The sequence below is a fragment of the Halichoerus grypus genome, chromosome 5 (assembly GCF_964656455.1).
Source record: "Halichoerus grypus chromosome 5, mHalGry1.hap1.1, whole genome shotgun sequence".
Classification (NCBI taxonomy): Eukaryota; Metazoa; Chordata; class Mammalia; order Carnivora; family Phocidae; genus Halichoerus; species Halichoerus grypus.
Genome location: NC_135716.1, coordinates 23,160,486 through 23,178,194, shown reverse-complemented (window position 1 = coordinate 23,178,194; position 17,709 = coordinate 23,160,486). Strand labels below are relative to the sequence as shown.

The 17,709-nt window shown below is 39.1% G+C and overlaps 1 long non-coding RNA gene across 1 annotated transcript in view; it reads left to right on the top strand.

The window, feature by feature from the left end:
• Positions 1-13,206: 13,206 nt before the first annotated feature.
• The window catches only part of LOC144381709 (uncharacterized), a 65,142-nt gene continuing 60,639 nt past the window's right edge, over positions 13,207-17,709 (top strand). The window contains exons 1-2 of the long non-coding RNA XR_013447479.1: positions 13,207-13,368; positions 14,228-14,302. This is a non-coding gene — a long non-coding RNA (uncharacterized LOC144381709). The remainder of the gene's footprint in view (positions 13,369-14,227; positions 14,303-17,709) is intronic.

Sequence of the window (17,709 nt, the reverse complement as noted above, 5' to 3'; positions counted from 1 at the left end):
TAGTCTTTGTTTGTTTGTCTTGGTCCATAATCTCCTAAGGACTTGAATGAAGAGACGGCTGGCTCCACAATTTCCTTTGGATCGTCAGAGCTGTTATCTGGGGTTCGATTTTGGAAAGCAAGCATGAACAGAAGCTGAAAATATTATTATGGGGTTGTGGGGCAAGGGGAGGTGCTCTGTGGATTTATAGATCAAGACCACAGGAAGTATTATTGTCCCCCTGTCTTTCTTCACAACTGATGAGGCCCATAGGGAAACCGCAGTTTCCCTACAGCCAAGCTTCTGTCAAATAGGAATAAAAAACGAGGAGATGAGTCCAAGTCACATAACTCATGAAGAGTAAACAGGAATGTAACATTTGATATTTTCTCTGTTTATCGGGTGAGCACCGATCAGATTATGACCGGCAGGCAAATCACACAGCTCTAGTCTCCTTCCAAGGTGGGGATAAGAACTGCCATTCTGCCAGGCCCCCGCCATTGCACTGCCTCAAACGGGGGCTGGTTGGGGGATTACCACTGGGTAGTAGAAGAGTCTGCAGGTGTTTCCACTGACTGCACATTCCCCCAGAGAACAAGTTTGGGGTCTTGGTTCCATCCCTCAACTCAAACGTTATTTCTGATCTTATTAAGGGATACTTGAAAAATCTCCTGAAATATATATTATTTTCTTTCTCAGAACAGGTATCTTTGTTTCGCTTAGATTTAAGATGAATAAAGCCTTGCTTTTATAAAGACACTTCAACCCAGCTTTTCCACAGATAAAAATACTCGTGTCTTAATAAATTCTAAGACTCAATAGGAGTGAAGAGCATGGCTTTGAGGTCAGATAAATCATGGCCTAAATCTCAGGCCTCCTTTTTTAGGTAACTGACTTTACTTACCTACATGAACCTCAGATTTCTCTTTTGTCAAACAGATACTAATGTATATTAAAGCATTTAATACAGGGCCCTGGGTATGCTATTTTAAAACTTACTTTGTATATTTATTGATTCTCGTAGGATTTCTGTGTGGTTAGAACAAGGCTGATGTTTTTAAACTGCACGCTAAGAAAGAGAGGGCTGACATGTGAGAATTGGGGTTTGAGGTAGGTTGGAAAGTGTGGGAACTGTCCAATGAAGGCAGCCTCTCCTTAAATTATGCCAGTTATTATATGGATAAATACAGGCCCAGAGGTGCCAGATTTGTTTAATATTCACATTTTACACACTGAGCAAAATGAAGTCTTAAAGGAGGTGAGGGTGAGGCTAATACACATATCCGTGTGTGGATGCTTCCAATTTTGAAATGAAAAGAGAAATCTGGACTCTCATGTGAAATCTTCTAATTAAAAATTATTTTGCAAAATATGTCAATAGACCACATTTATACATCAGATAGCCAGTTTGTGGCTTCTGTAAAATTCAACCTACCATCCATTTATTATTTGTTTCCAATGCAAAAATGTCAATGCTGCATTTTATGGCTACTTTAACCCCCACAGCTCTCTCCACCCCCTTTTCCATCTTCCTTTCTGCTGGTGAACATTTGATATAGCAGATTCTCGTGCCTTTTTGCCAGAACCCTTACGGCGCATGTTTGTCATTTCCTATCTGAGTGCTGATCCTGTCTCTGCTGGAGCTGACATTTGGATTTTCAGTACTAGGACTTGGGCAATACTTTGTGGAAGGTAGAAATTTGGGTGGATGTTGTGTGCTGTCTCCTGGGTGTTACTTTTCTGGAATTATTATAGGTATAATTTGCCTTGGTTATTTATGCAGTAAACTTTACTGATTATTTTCATTATCACTGAATATTATCTAGTTGGATACTTAGCAAAAAGGGACCAGCAATATGCCTCTAGCTTGCTGGGTTGTGGTTTTCTTTCATTTGGTTGTTACTAAATGTACTGATGGATCTAATTATCCTGATGCCATCAGTTCCCTATATTATGGGTTTTGTTTATTGTTCTAAGACCTTTATGTTATATCAGCAGATTATATCCAAACTCTACTGGCATGTTATTGTCTCTGAATCAGTTGGGTAGTTATGCCTTGAAAATTCATACAACTTAAAAAAAGAAAAGGAGTCCATATGGTTTTTTCCACCTCCACTAGCTTTAATTGGATCAAAAATGGAAAGGTTTATCATACTCATCTCAGAGAATGATGGAGGGCACTCATGTTAATACAGGTTATATTCCATTGCAGTAATTCTCTTGCCAAAATAAATTTCTGTATAAGAAAAATTATTTTCAGTCCCCAGCATACAAGTATACCTTCAAGGAATGTCTAATTTATTTACTCATCGGGGAAGGAATCAGGAAGATTTGACATTTGAACAGGGTCTTGAAGGATGAGAGGACTGATAAAATTTGGGCTTTAGAATGGAAGGGAAAAAGGACACTGTAGGCTGAAGTGACATGTCGAAAAACACACCAAATTAAAAAAGAAATTACAACATTAAAAGATTTATCAAAATCTTTTTTGTTTGCTAAGTTCCAGCCCAAGTAAAATCTCCTTTGAGATGCCAACCACAAACACTTCCTCTACTCCCTACTGCCAGGCAGAATTAATTAGCCCTGCCCCCTGATTAGAGCTTCTATCTCACAATCTTCCCTATAGTACTTATATTGTCCTGTAATTGATTCCATGCTTGTCTCCATGGGAACTGATGCATTACTTGAGGATAAAAACCTCATATCCCACCTCTCAATGCAAGACTAACAGCAGTAGTATAATTTCAAACATTTATTAAATTACTACTCTGTACCATGCATTGTGCTAAGTAGTTTACATACATACATGCCAGATAACCCTTGCTATGTTATTCTGTGTTATGAATGGTACTATCACTTTCACCATTTTACAAGTGAGGTAAATGAGTACTAATGGGGTCAAGATACTTGCCCTGGATTCCATTAGTGAGTGGCAGAGCTGGGAAGCAATGTAAGCATGTATGACTCCAAGGAACATAATCTTATTCACCATGATGCTTTGCTTCCTATTCCTCAGCACGGTGCCTGGTACATTCGAAGCACTCAAGAACTGTGTGTTGAATAAAGAAAGGAATGCAATGATAGTGTTTCAAGTATATAACAGAGAGAAGTCTGAAAAAACTTGCATGACTTCCATGTGGCTAAAAAAAAAAAAATCTGTCTGTGAATCAGTGAAGAACCTTCATAGTGTTGGCAAAATAAACAACCTCTTGGAGTTTTCAAAATGGGATTTGCCTCGCATGCGTTTAAAGTAGAAAGTCCTCGGGGCATCCCAGCAAATGTGCATCCGCCCAGACTTGAAAGGCAAGTCCGTCCAATCCTTCTAATGTAGGACCTAGACCGACTACAGAGGCACCCCATCCACCTTTCTAAACAATTCCATCAGCATCATCCCTGAGCCTCATTTAATCTTAAAAACTAAGAAGGAGCCCTTACAATCACTTTCTGGAACACGGCCCAGCGCCCAACAGTGCCTGCTGCAACAGGTCCCCGCGACTTGCACACGTGCTCGGGACGGATGACAGCAGGGAGCGCAAGCACCGCTGTAGGGGGTGTTGAAATGAGGAAAGCATAGGCAGGGTGGGCAGAAGAAACAAGTTAATGGACAAGTTGGGGCCAGACAAAGGTGAGTAGGACACAGCGGGGAAACCACAGCAACACCAGGAGCAACAGCGGTGGCGGCAGACTAATCTGTTGGAGGTTTTACTGTCAAGAGGGTTTGGCAGAACTTCCATAGCTAGAGGAGGGATTTCAGAGGTGGAGCCAGAACACTAGAGGTCATAGTGACCTGTTGTGTGAAGACAGTCTGAGGCTGTTTCTGCACAGCCTAGCAACTGAGAAGTCGGCCTGGCTTGACAACTTTGAAGCATACTCACCAAACAATCTATTATGTTTAGGTGCTCACTGCTGTTAACTAGGTGAGCGCATACAATATCTTTTGTAATAGAAGCATCAGGAATGGAAAAATGAATCATTCACTTCCTAAATTTGTAACTTACCCATCAAAACTCATATAACGACTTGCAAATTTGCCTGAATGAGCCATCCAGTGGTTTCCGCCTCTTTCTTCTTCTACTTAAATCTCTCCTTTTCCCATTGTATGTTCTGTACTATTGATAACACCAGGTATATTGTCAAAGCATTGGCTGTTTTTGTCATATGTCAATAGATCTCAAGTTCTCCTGAATCAGAATTTTCCCAGAATACATTATAATGGGATCATATCATACATTCCACTTATTCCAATGTATATAATGTAATTAAAAATGCATCCATTGAACATTATATCAAAAACTAATGATGTACTGTATGTTGGCTAATTGAATTTAAATAAAAAAATAAAAGAAAAGCCAAAAAAAAAAAAAATGCATCCATTTACCTACAATTCAACAGCACAAAAACAAACAGCCTGATTGAAAAATGTCAGAGGACTTGAAAAGAACTTTCTCCAAAGAAGATACACAAATTCTCTGAAGCACCTGAAAAGATGTTCAGTATCACTAATCATTAGGGAAATGCAAATCAAAACCACAATGAAATACCACTTCACACCCATCTAGGATGGCTATTACCGAAGTGGGAGAAAAAAGGAAAGAAAAAGAGGGGGGGGGGAAAAAAGAGCTGCCAGGGATTGGAGAAATTGTCACCCTTGTGCACTGCTGGCGGGAATGTAAAATGGTGCAGCCTTTATGGAAAAGAGGATAGTGGTTCTGTAGCAAATTAAAAATAGAATTACCATATGATCCAGCAATTTCACTTCTGGATTTGTACTCAAAAGAATTGAAAACAAGAACTCCAAAACACATTTGTATACTCAGGTTCTAGGCAGCATGATTTACAACAGCCAAGAGGTAGAAGCCACCCAAAAAGCCACTGACGGATGAATGGATAAACAAAATGTGGTCTACACATACAGTGGAATATTATTTAGCCTTAAGAAGGAAAGATATTCTGACACATGCTACAACATGGATGAATCTTGAGGAAATTACACTAAGTGAAAGAAGCTAGTCATAATAAGACAAATACTGTCTGATTCTAGTACATGAGGTACCAAGAAATTAATCAAATTCACAGAAACAGAAAGTAGAATGGTAGTTGCCTGAAGGTGGGGGCAGATGGAGAGTTATTGTTTAAAGGGCACATAGTTTCAGTTTTGGAAGATGAAAAAAAACTCAAGATGGATGGTGGTGATGATTGCACAACAATGCCAATGTACTTAATCTCACTGGACTGTATGTTTAAAAATGGTTAAAATGGTAAATTTAAAAATGGTTATGTATATTTTACCACAGTTATAAAAATACATTCACTTTTAAATACCGTACTGTGTAGTATACATATGTGTATGTATTGTATGAGGCTGTTTATATAAATGATACACACTTTATTATACTTCTTGGTAATGTAAGAAGCTTTAATTGATAATTTTTCTACATGGAATTACTGACTTCCCAAGCTGAATTTCTAACCCAACCATTGTGTAGCATATGCAAGTCCACTGAATATGTTCTCAAATTTTGAAAAGTTTGGTTATGAAAAAAAAAGAAAAAGAAAAAGAAAAGCTTGGTTATGGCAGAAAGATGAAACAAAGTATCCTAGATAATATGCCCGGGACTAAAATATAGGGCACTCTCTGAGAGATAATTGTCCAAATTCCCAAAAGTTTTCTCTGAATTCGTTACGTCACTAAGCATCCAAATCTCAAACGACGTCTCCATTTCAATTTCGATTGAGTAGCCATAGATAACTGGGTGCCTTTTTAAAAAATAAGAATCATCGGGTTAAGGTTTGAACCAAGGACTTTTACTTCCTGGAAGAAAACTATACAGGGTAAGTCGACTTTATATGAGTTCATATTGCTTTATGAAATGTTGCTGACAAAACACATCAAAATAGATTGCATGTAAATTTTTCGTAAGCAATATAAGCAGCAGTTTAAAAGGAAAATGCACGAAAGCCATAATAAATTGGAAAACTCAGCTTTTTTATTTTCAAAAAATTATGTCAATCGCCTGATCATCTGTCAGTTTCGCCATCCCTTTGTAATACGCTGTTGAAAAGTCCACCATTGTCTACAACCTCATTCCTAAAGCACCCACACATTTTTCTCTTTTCAACATAAGGAATTCATTTTCTACTCGTAGTACCTTTTGCTGCAATCACATTCAATTCTGTGGGTCTTGGTGACAAAGTAGCCCTGAGAGCTATTACTGGAAATAGAAATAGGAAACAGTGGGATCTCTGAGCCTGTTAACTTCCTTATTTCAGAATCTTAACAGGAGAGTGCAGGGGGGTCACTGGGAAAGAAAAGACATGTTTTGAAATGGCTGAAACGTCTTCTCAAGCATGATATCTACTTTGCAGCCACATGAAAGGGTATAATCCCTCTTACCAGGCAAAAATGGTAGAACTCAATCACAAAAAAGGCTTATTTTCTGGCCCCTTTTAGAGTCGATTAAATTCATTTCTCTGACAATCTAGAACCAGAAGAAAACCTCCTGTGTTTAATGTACTGGGCACAGAAACAAGGGACGGACACCTTGCGTGTCTTTCATGGCCATTTAACACAGGAAAACTCGCGGGCACATCGGGAGCTCTACTGCCCAAAGAGGAAGGGCTTATCTTGGGGGTCTGCTCATATCCTACGCAGAAATGCCTGGCGGTGAACATGATCTAGCTCTAACCTGAGGCTTAATTATGCGAGTGCTGTCTCTCTTATTCTATGCAAGATAACCCGGCAGGATATTGGAATGATGTTTGATTCTGTACTTAGAACTGCGATTTCAGTTGATAGCATTATCAGAAAATCTGCAAACCATGCTCCCTGACCTACCTGGAAATTTGAGTTCTTGCCAGTGTCGGTCTACAGCCAGGAGCAACTTTTCACGTCAAGGGCACCAGAGTTCCACTGTGTCCCGAGAGAGGGGGGGACAGGAAAATAATAACATCTACATCAAGGCTCGCGGGCTCACAGTCATACTGTTAGTTGTTTTGTAAGATTTTAATGTTCTTCAACTTTTCTCATATCCACTCTGTGAGATCTGTGTAGTGGGAATAAATGTGGAGACTCCTTTTCCCCAGGCAATTTTTCAAACACCACAGCACTCCCTACCCCGACACCACTTGTCACAAAATATCTAATGTCAATAGGAGGCATTGAGACTGTCACTTCTAGAAGACAGGGAGACTGTCTTGTTCAAGCTTTATCCCCTCAAGCTTAGCATGTGGTGTGGCCATGGTGGGCACTCATTCATTGCTTGTTGAACTTGACTCTTACTGCCACATGCTTTCTTTATCTCAGAAGCCATCTTCTTAGTGGATTTCACAGAGAAAACGGCTTGATTCAAAACAGTACTACAGTGAGGGTTCCAAGAGATTTTTTTTTGTTTTTAGTTTTAAAGTAACTTAAGTCATAAGAATTTTAATTCTTGGCCTTCCATGTATCAAATTTAATAGCTAGACATAATTATTTTCATTCTATAGGTGAAGACAATGTGTATTGGCTTATGCAAGGTCTGGAAATATTATGGCTAGGAGCATGGCCCATGTTTCATGAGGCCTCCTTCTATGATTTATAATACTTTTTAATATTTTAAAAGTTTTATTTTCTCATAGGGGGAGAATTAATTTGATGATATTCTGTGATTCATGATACTGGACAAGGCTCTCTACTCAGCAATGTGGAGAGAAAGTTCCAGTAATTCTAGGCTATGAGTCAGATTCCATCAGGTCACTATTGCTTTCTCTCTCTACAGCTAATGGATAGACAGGATGATTAACTCAGTAATTACTGCAGGCTTGGTGCTATGTAAGAAGTGGAAAAAAAGAAAAAAAAAAGAAAAGGAGGGCCCAGGTTCCTATGTTCAATACAGCTTACAATCTTGCTGGTGAGATAGATCAAAAGAACAGATAGGAGACAAGAAGATACCAAGAGTTAAACTAGGAGGCACCAATGATTTCACCAAAGATCAGGGAAGCCTCATGGAAGAAGTGAGATTTGAATTGGGCCTTGAAAGAACATAATTTGAAAACATGAAAGGGAACTCATGATGGGATATGGAGGATAAGTGTGAGACAATGAGAAAGAATATGGCACGAGTGAAGGACAAGAAAGATCTGGATTTGACCAAGCAGATGTGAAGAGGTCAAGGAGTGACAGCAGATGGACTCGGCTGTGTCTAGGCTGAACACCTTAGCCTTCTTGTCATCCTTAGTGCCCGGAATAGTGCCTGGTACCCAGTCTGCCCTCCATTCCAGTTTTTTGAGTTCAACTGGAAGAAATTAGAAAAGGTTTTTAAGAAATCAAACAGAGGAGCTCAGACACAATATGCTGAATTAATGAAGATTTCCTGATCACAAAAATGTGATGGTGTAAATGATCATGCTTTGGGAGGTGAAGGGTTGGAACAGAACTCATCAGCTTTGGATTCAGTTGAGCCTGTCTCTTTTTTATGACCATGGGGAAATTGCTTAACTATTCTTCATTTTCTTTGTAAAAAAAAAAAAAAAAAATGGAGATGTAATACCCATCTTGCAGGGTTTATGTGAGGATCAAATGAAATAATATGTGCCAAGTTCCTAGCATGGAGTCTTATACTTTCCGGTTATTTTTACTAGCCGGACAATGACATTAAAAACTCATTGAAAAGGGGAAGAGACAATCAATAGGGAAGTGAAGGAACAGAACGAAGTAGTACAGAGGCACAGGAGAGAGTCAAGGAAAAAAATAAGATTCAGGAAAAAAATCATACTTGGTGCATGAGGCAAATATGCCACCAGCATTTTGTATTCTGATGCAAATGAGAATGGTTTGGAAAACTAATTAGAAAGTATGATTACTGAGAATATCTGACTTTTGGGAGCTACCTTTCTACCTTTTTGAACATAAACATATCTTCCCAATTACTTTCTTAAATGGCCTTTCAGAGTGTTCTGATTCCATCAGCAAAGTCTTTACGGGGTTCTCTTCAAAATGAAGAAAATACATTTTTCTGGGACAGAAAAGAAACATAACTAAAGAAGCGATACTATTAGTAAAGGGGCACTTTGAAAGGTCACGTCTCTGTTCCAACCTCGTGGATTAATTTACAAATTTAAAAAGATACCGAGTTTTCTAGTGAATTATAAGAACATTGGTTTATTTTGGCAAATGATATAGTGAGGTTTCCATTTTAAGAACCAGCACACGCTGCTGCACAGCTTTAGAAAAAGAAGTGTACATGAAACAAATGTTTATATATTAATTTCTGTTCGAAACCAAGACTTGCTTAGGCTGCCAGTGATAAGGAGAGAAATGCTAGCGTGTCCTATTGAAGGACTGCCAAAAAAGGTGGAAACATCTTTGCCTGAAGCCATTTTAAGTAAGCTATGTCCCACCTTCACTTCCCCAAACAGGAAAAGAAGTAGATAAAGGTGAGTCATTATGTTCATTATGTTCGTTCCGCTAACAAAATGATACATTTAATTAAAGAAGAAACTTACATTAAAAATTGATTTCTCCTGAAAAATCATTTTGAATTTTGGATTTACTCAGGTATCATGAGAGATGAGATATTTGGTCCTGAGTCATATTAAGATGCAAAGGAAGCAGAACGGGCCTTTGTTGGAGAAAAAAAGTCTCAGATAAATGATCAATGAGGCCGAACAGCGATCTGAGCTGGGGATGTAGAGTACCTGTGATTCTTCCACAGCCATCTGCGAATAATTCCTGAGCAGAATTGGTTTGTTTTGTTTTTCTGATAATAAATGCTCTTGACACGAAACCGCGTGTGGGCCTCCACCTCTGTGGTGACTCTGCTCTGAACAACGGATATGAGGATGAATCTGTCCCCCTCATAAAGAATTAGCGCCACCTTCCATGCGTCTCCACCCTGCCTTTAATCATATGAGGAAGAAAAGAGATCTGACCACGCCACTGCCTTATTTAAATTCCTTCAACAGACCTTCAGAACTTTGAAGACAGGGGTAAGCAAGGGACCGATCGGACCCCTGTCTATGACTTAGGACCAACTCTCACCTTTTCCCTAGCAAGGAGCCCCATACCCCTGGGCCCATAAACCACTTGAGGTTTTCTGATCTTTCTTCCTGGTTGGGCTCGGAACACCCTGCCCTTCTTTATTCATCCTAGAACACTCAGTAGGGGTGTCATGCTTTCCGAAAGTGTTCTTGGATCATCCCCTCTAACCTGCCCAGACTTAGTGCTTTCCACACATGCTCTTCTCTTACTTACCGTTTCCAGTTAGAACATTTTGTTTAACTGCTTTTTCTTGCACTCGAGTGTGATCTTTGTGACAGCAGACACTTGTTCCTGTACCCCGAGCACCCAGCACAGTTCGTGGCGGCCAGCAGATACTGGCAAATAGAGCAGGTGAACGAAACTCAATTTAATTGCCATTCCAAATAATAGAATCCTGGTTTCAGGAGCACCTGAGGTCAGGTACAATCCCCAGGTATAACACTACGTGACCTGCTATGGATCATTATGGCTGTTCAGTTGCTCCGTGTAGCTCCCTTGAAATATATACTATTCTTCTTCTTTTTTTTTTAATCTTTCACTCTCTACTTCACATTCTTCCTCTACACAGGAATCACCAAGAAGACGCTTGAACTCCAGATACACCAGGAATTTTACATTCTTGGCAAGTACTTCAAGGTTCTTTCTTCCCTGAAAGGAACCATTTTCTATGAATCTGATAGAAAACCGTGGCCTTTTTCTCCTCCTTGCTGGAGGCTATTGAGTGCAGTGTGGCTTTTCTAGAGAATTCTGAGTAACTGGTGGAAATAAAATATAATGGAAAATATCACTGGAATGATATCTACCAGAATTATACCAGGAACATAAATTTCTATTCATACAGTCCTCTCATTTCAACGTGCAAATTGAAAAAAAAATAAATGTTTAAAATGGAAATGTTGGTGTGTCCCTGCCCCTTTGGTTTGTGGGCAAATTCCTGAGACACAGCTAGGAACAAAGAATTCTCTACTACTTTTTGGCTGAGTGGTGTATGAATGAGGGAGGCATCTTCTTTGATGGTGATTTGATAAAACAACTTTACTGTACCTATAAGTGACTTTAGGAAAACATAACTCCTACATGATGTTTGACACAGAGCCGTGTATCTTCAGAGTACATATATTCACTAAATAAGGTCACTATTGATTCCTAAAGAGGTTTGCCTTAACAATAAGATGTTGTATATATAAAATATGCACAAACATATATGACATTTATGTATGTGTGTGTTTGGTATCTAAAACTCTATGCGTTTCTGTGTGTGTATACATTTAGTTTCCATGTCTGTAACCCAAGGCTGCTTCCAAGATTATCCAAAACACATTACACCATGTTGTCAGGGAGAATTCAACATTCTAGAGTCGTATTTTTTCCTGTTGGTACTGTCTTACTATATGTTAGTGATTGGGGTCTATAGCTATCATTTGCCTTCTGGAATTATTTTGTCAGAAGTCCTAGGCTTTTTGTTTCATCATGCATTTTTTTATCTTAATAAAAAAAATGTTTAGGTGTGAGGTCAGAAGATACTAAAGAGTATTCAAAGAGACCACCTTTAATCAAAGTGAAAGGACAAAGTAATGGGATAAATTGCTCTTGCCTTATCCTTAATGTTATGGCCAAATTAGACTAAATGTCTCTGTTATTGGAGTTTTCTTAAGAAATATTTTTTGTCACAGAGTGTATGGTAGACAAGGGTCAGATCTCCCCATGATCATCTGCCTCTGCCGTTCCTAAGCTAAAATACGGTCTCGTGAATATGTGGACACAGAATGCCTCCGATAAAAGAAAAAACATCCCAAGTACAGGCACGCCATTGAGGAAGAGGGATGGATGAAAGAGCCAAAAATCAAGCTAGAATATCCAGCCTCTGCCATGTGAGTCTAAGGGAAAAGGCTTGTTCCTGTTGAGTTAAGGAATAACTCACAAGGAAGCAGGAGAACCAGAGAGTCTCAGACAACCTGTTTCTTTCAAAAAGATAACTGAATTACTGGCAGTTCTTCTGGAAAATAACCCCACATTGGAAGGGTAGGAAGAGACCCTGAATTCTTGATCAAAACTCTGCCAAACTTGAAAAATATGAAATCCTGTCGGAATTTCATTGATTTAAAAACATATTTGAATGACTTATTAAAAACCAGGTTCATACTTCTCATGAATTGAACTCAGGAAATTCTGTGTATTTTCAAGGCAGCAGATTTCTTTTTTTTTTTTTTAAATACAGAAAAAGATCATTTTATTTTGTAATCTTCTGAAACCTAATACATAATTTTGGCTGGTATTTTCATATAGCCTCTTTCTTTTCCAGTGCTTAAAAATAAACAACTATCTAGTGATGATAATGTCCTTAAATGCAAAATAGCTTAAAGTTTTCAAATATTTCACAATATTGTTTTCAACTTATAAATGAATTGAAAATATTAGACTACCCCCAATTTTTTTGCCAACGTGCCTTTGTCCTTGGGATATAGAAAATGAAATTAGTGATGATTTTCCTAACCCAGAATACATTTTCCTTTTGCCTTGCATGCATTCTAGCCAGATGAGTGGGCAGTTATTCTGAAGGTTGACAATCTCCTGCAAATCTTAGAGAGCAGGCAAGCCTCTAAAGAAAGAAGGAGGAGGAGGAGGAGGGGGAGGAGGGGAGAAGGGGGACAAGGGGGAGGAGGGGGAGTGGGAGGGAGAAGAAAAAGCCTGGTCAACACAAATTTGAGATCCCAGTTCAGAGTTATAGAAAGTGCATGGACTTTAGTAATAAGGAGGAAAAAAAAAAAAAATCCTGGCTCTCCTATTTATTAGTGTTGTAATCTTAGGCAAATTGTTATTTTTGGCTAAGCCTCAGTTTCTCCATTTTTAAAATGGAGGGAAAAACATCTCCCAGAGATGGCCTGACAATTAAATGAATTATTGTCTGTTAAAAGCCTAGCTTTGTGCCTGATACATGCTGTGGACTCTCAACCAACTTTATATCCCTTGCCCTGCTCTCCCCTCCACACCATGCTTGTTGTCACACTATACTTACGCTCACCCCCTCTTATTTTTCTGAAACAACTAAAGGAATAAAAGGCTACCCTGGCTTCTAAAAGTTATGAAATCTGTGGTGCAACAGACACTTCCTGTTTCTGTGCAGCTGTTATTCAGCATTATTGGTGGATCCACTGCTGTTTCCAAGGGCAGGAGCATTCTTGACTGTTACTCAACAGAAGTACTTTTAGGTAAAACATTTCATGAATCTCAGATACTCCTCCACAGAGTAATATGTTATCACTGAATTCTGTTGACCTAGTGGAGTCATCTCTAATTTTATTCCTGAGAGCTTTAATTAGGATGGTCTGAAAAAGCCTGAAAATACTCAATGCCACCAATTTAACTGAAAGGTAAGTAGCCAAACCTTCAACAAAGATTTGAATTTGTCCAAGATTTGTCCTTTCCTGTCACGAGATTTGACAGTCCTACAGCATGGAAAGAGAGAGTGGGGTGGGGGGGGAGGGAGGGAAAGAGACAACCAAGGAGGGGAGAGGAAAGAAGGGGAGAACAGCCATAGACAATCTCTCGGCTTTGTGAGCGCTATCAAGTTGCTGACCAAGTCATTTGCCCACATTTGTTGGCAGGTGTCTCAGATCTTTACCCAGTGAGTAAAGGTTGGGAGAGGAGTACTGTTCCAAACAAGCAAGCAAACAAACAGACCTTTATGTCAACATAGCCTCTGCTTTTGTGACTGGGCCTTTTAAGAACAAAATGTCACTTTTTGGAAAAACCTAACATGAATGTAACAGTATTTTCAACCCCCTGTGTCTCCCCTCCCTGCCCCTGCCTCCAGCAAACAGAGCTTCAGAAATGCAACACCTATCAAATATTTCCTCAGAAATGCCAGATTGTTGGGATTTGAAAGAGTTCTACTTTTTTTTTTTTCCTTTTTGACATTTAGACAGATTGAGTTTGAGAGAGGAAGTGACTCTGAGTCCAGACTGCCCCACACCACTGTCAGAGAAAATAACTGAAATAAAATGAAGTGATAATATACTGTAGAATATTTAACAGAGTGAAAGGCAGAGGAAAAGGGCGATGTGGGAATACACAACTGATCCCCAAAATAGACTCAGTCGCCTGTGCCAGAACAGATGCCAAGCACAGGAGGTCATAAAATGGTAAAATTACCTCTGCCCCGTGGGCTACGTGTTGACACGGGGGAACTGTTTCCCCACTAGTCAGAAGAGCTGGGGTCTTTATTCCCAGGTGCAGCTATCGGTTGTCACGGACCCTGCCAACTTTCCTTTCTACTCCTTTCTGTCTATTCACCAGTGAGAGCTGGTAAGTAACCACCTTAATGACTGCTACATGTTGGGGGGAGGATTAATGGCCGAAAAAGTACAACTCTGGGCTCTTAGGTCACGTTGTGAATGAAATCAGAGGGTTCTGTGGAGAATATTAGCAAAGCTCTTTCCATTTCGTGGAAGACTCAAGGTGACCAGGGACATTTAGATTCCTCTCCTAAGGAAAGATACGATAAATAGAGTGGTGAAGGGAGAATACACCCCCTTCTGTGCGCTTAAGGACCTATTTGCCACCTTCTGGGGCAGGGCAAAGAGTGCTTACGTGGTGTCTTAGGATGACGCAAAGGTTGAAAAATTGGCAAAACAAGACTTCGTCATTTGCTGAATGCCAGAGAGGCAGGAATGAGCCTCCAAGGCGGGGGTGAAGGGAGGGGAATCCTTTGAAAGAAGACCACTACCTCATTTTCATGGTGGAGTTGAGGAGACTGACACTTGAAGAAGGGCTGTTTGTCTTTATGCTGTGTGGGTAAAAAAAGAGCAGTCAGTTTTCCTCACCTCCTGGAAGATTTTCACTGAATCCTTGTACTAAGGCTTTCTAGTCCACATGCGAGTCTGCGCTGGCCAGCCGTCGAAGGCTGAGATAATCATGAGCAGAAAGAATGAGGAAAAGTTTTTCTCTTGGATTTCTTCCTTCTTTTTTCTTTGTTCCCTCTTTTCCCCTTTCCTGCCTTTCTTTCTTCCATCGTTTCTTTCAATTTTTCAAATTTTCTTTCAAACTCAAAGACACACTGTAACATTGTCCACAAAGGAAAAAACAAAAACAAAAACAAAAAACCAGGTGAAAGAGAAAGGCGTTTGGGTGGAGAAATGAGTAGTGGAAAATGGCCAAAAAAGAGCCAGAAGAAATCTCAGCGGGAAGTTTCCCTGGGACGGCTGTTATAAGACAATATGCATTTAAGAAATCATATATTCACTATGGAAAGTTTCCCACTAAAAAATGATGATTCCTGAATCCTAAACATAGAAAAATGAAGTGATCTTAAATGCTGGCTGGAGGTTTTCCAGGTGTGTGAATCTATATGGTTTCACTGAAAAGGGAGTTGCTGTTCGTGAAAATTGTAACTCGCTACGATCTGAGGCAGGAACTAGAATAGGAAGAATGGTTTGCCCAGAATTTCTATTCAAACCTTGTGGTTTTCAGGATAGAAGTTTGTTCAGTCTTGGTATAAAAAAAAAAAAAAAAGGAACTTCTCATTTCAATGAAGAAAAGTTTATAAACACTTCAGAACATTTCTTCATCAAATAATTCTTTTAAAATGTTAATTTAGAAGTCAGAGCTAGTTTTCCTTCAGATTCAGGGGGATTTAAAAATTGTTAAGGAGGGCATGATACTGGCAAATTAAATTGGACATTTCCCTCATATACAATGTTGAAAAAGTACTTCCACATTTCATGGGAACCAGTAGATAATTGGGATTATCTTTTCCTACTGAAGGATATGGATAAGCAAAAGAGTCATTTGCAGTAGGAAAGCTGAACAACTGTTTCCATTAGCAGAGAAATTAAATTCATTAAAGAAAATTCGGGAAAATGTGGAAACTAGAAAAAAGGCTTCTCTATCATGTAAATACAATGCTGTTCACACTTTGATGTGGATCCCCTTCTTGTGTTCCCTATGAATTCATTCTTTTGAATATCTTTTAGTTGTAACTATACTGTTTGCACAATTTAATAATGATAATGATAATCACGATATCCATAAGTTATCAGCATCCACAGTGTACCAGCTATATTATCTACTTCACATTTAACCCTGGGGAGGAAGAGGAAGAAATACGAATTCAAACTTGCCCGAGATGACATAGTAAGCGGCAGAGCTGAACTTGAACTCCGTTTTCTTGTTCTGTGCTTATTCCACCCCATTACACCTGGCTATTTCATCTGAAAATATTTAAGCTACGATAAATGGCATTGTGTCCTCAAGCATTCCCCGCTCTTAGTAAGTGAAGATTTCCCCAAAATAGGTTCCAACATGAACTAGCACTGTGATAGGACAATGATGGGCAGTGCATGTTTGTGACAGTTTAAAATGAATCCAAGGTAACTTTTTTGGTTTTGTTTTGTTTGGCTCACAAAAAGGATTCTGCTTCATGCCAGAATATGCTAAGTGGTGAAAATAGACATTATTTACTCTGGAAACTACACTTACTGCTAATTATTTATCTTACATACTGTTATGATTTTAATTTTGATGGAGTTGTAAGGTCCCCTCATCATATTCCCTTGTGCTGTGTTCTTGAATGTGAATTATATGAAAGTAGAACAATTTTCCTATACAAAGGGAAAGGATGGAAAAAGAGAGGCTGTCTGACAGCCTCAATTATTCAGTTTCTCTGTGATACTTTAGGGCACTATTTGAACCTGGAGCAATTTGCTGGCATGAGGAGTATCAAAAGCATATTCAGGGGATGAGAGGAAGGATAACAGTTCCTTCTATTAGACTGGCAATTGACCATCTGCTTCAGAGGGTAGTGCTTAACCTGTAGGTAATCACAGTAAAATAGCTTGATGGTGTGTGTCAGACTTTCTATTTTTTCCTGGGTGGGGGCGGGGGGGGATGAGAGTGATTACAAGTGCAGACATATAGTTGCCCACGTCTATGAGAATCACAGGCACATTCAGTACATTTTGGAGCACTTATCCTAAGACCAACCAGGAAAAAAGTATTGCATTCAATATTCAGGGAAATAAAATCAAACTTAAGCTCTGTCCCTAATATTTCCTTAGCAAGATCACTTCCAGCGTCAGATGAAATTTGTGGTTTGTCCCTCGTGCTCTTCCATTCCTCCTAGAAACACCATCTGAGGGCTCAGACTGTTACTGCCAAAAGATTTATTTTGAAATTTTAATTTATATATTATTTCAAGCTTTTTGGAAGTCATTCAGAACTTTTATTGGATATAGTAAAATTCTATGCATTTTTGTAAGAGAAGTATGCTTTTGTCAATTTGATTTCTATCTTGTGATATAGCCCAACATAAGGGAGCATGACATTGGATAATAAACTTCTAGGTAGCTGCAGCGGAGGGAGTAAATTTGATATTTTAAGACGGTAAGTGATCATGGAGTAATTTCTTTGTGTTTGTGTGTTTCTTTGTTTTTAGTAATGGGAATTTTTTTGGCCTAACCTGAAAGTTTGTTTTTGTTTTGCTTTGTTTTTGTTTTTACTGGCAAATAAATAGCTGGAGAAAAAAGAAAGCATGCACTCCCAGCGAGAGCAAAATTTCCACCCCAGCGTTACACAGGCCTGTGCAGTAACTTACAATATCAGGAATACTTAGTGCTTGGAATTCTAGTAGTTCCTCCTTGGGCTTGAGTATTTCAAAACTCAGAAGAGTAAGGAATTTTAGAGGTATTGACTTATTCTATCATTTCTCCCACTAC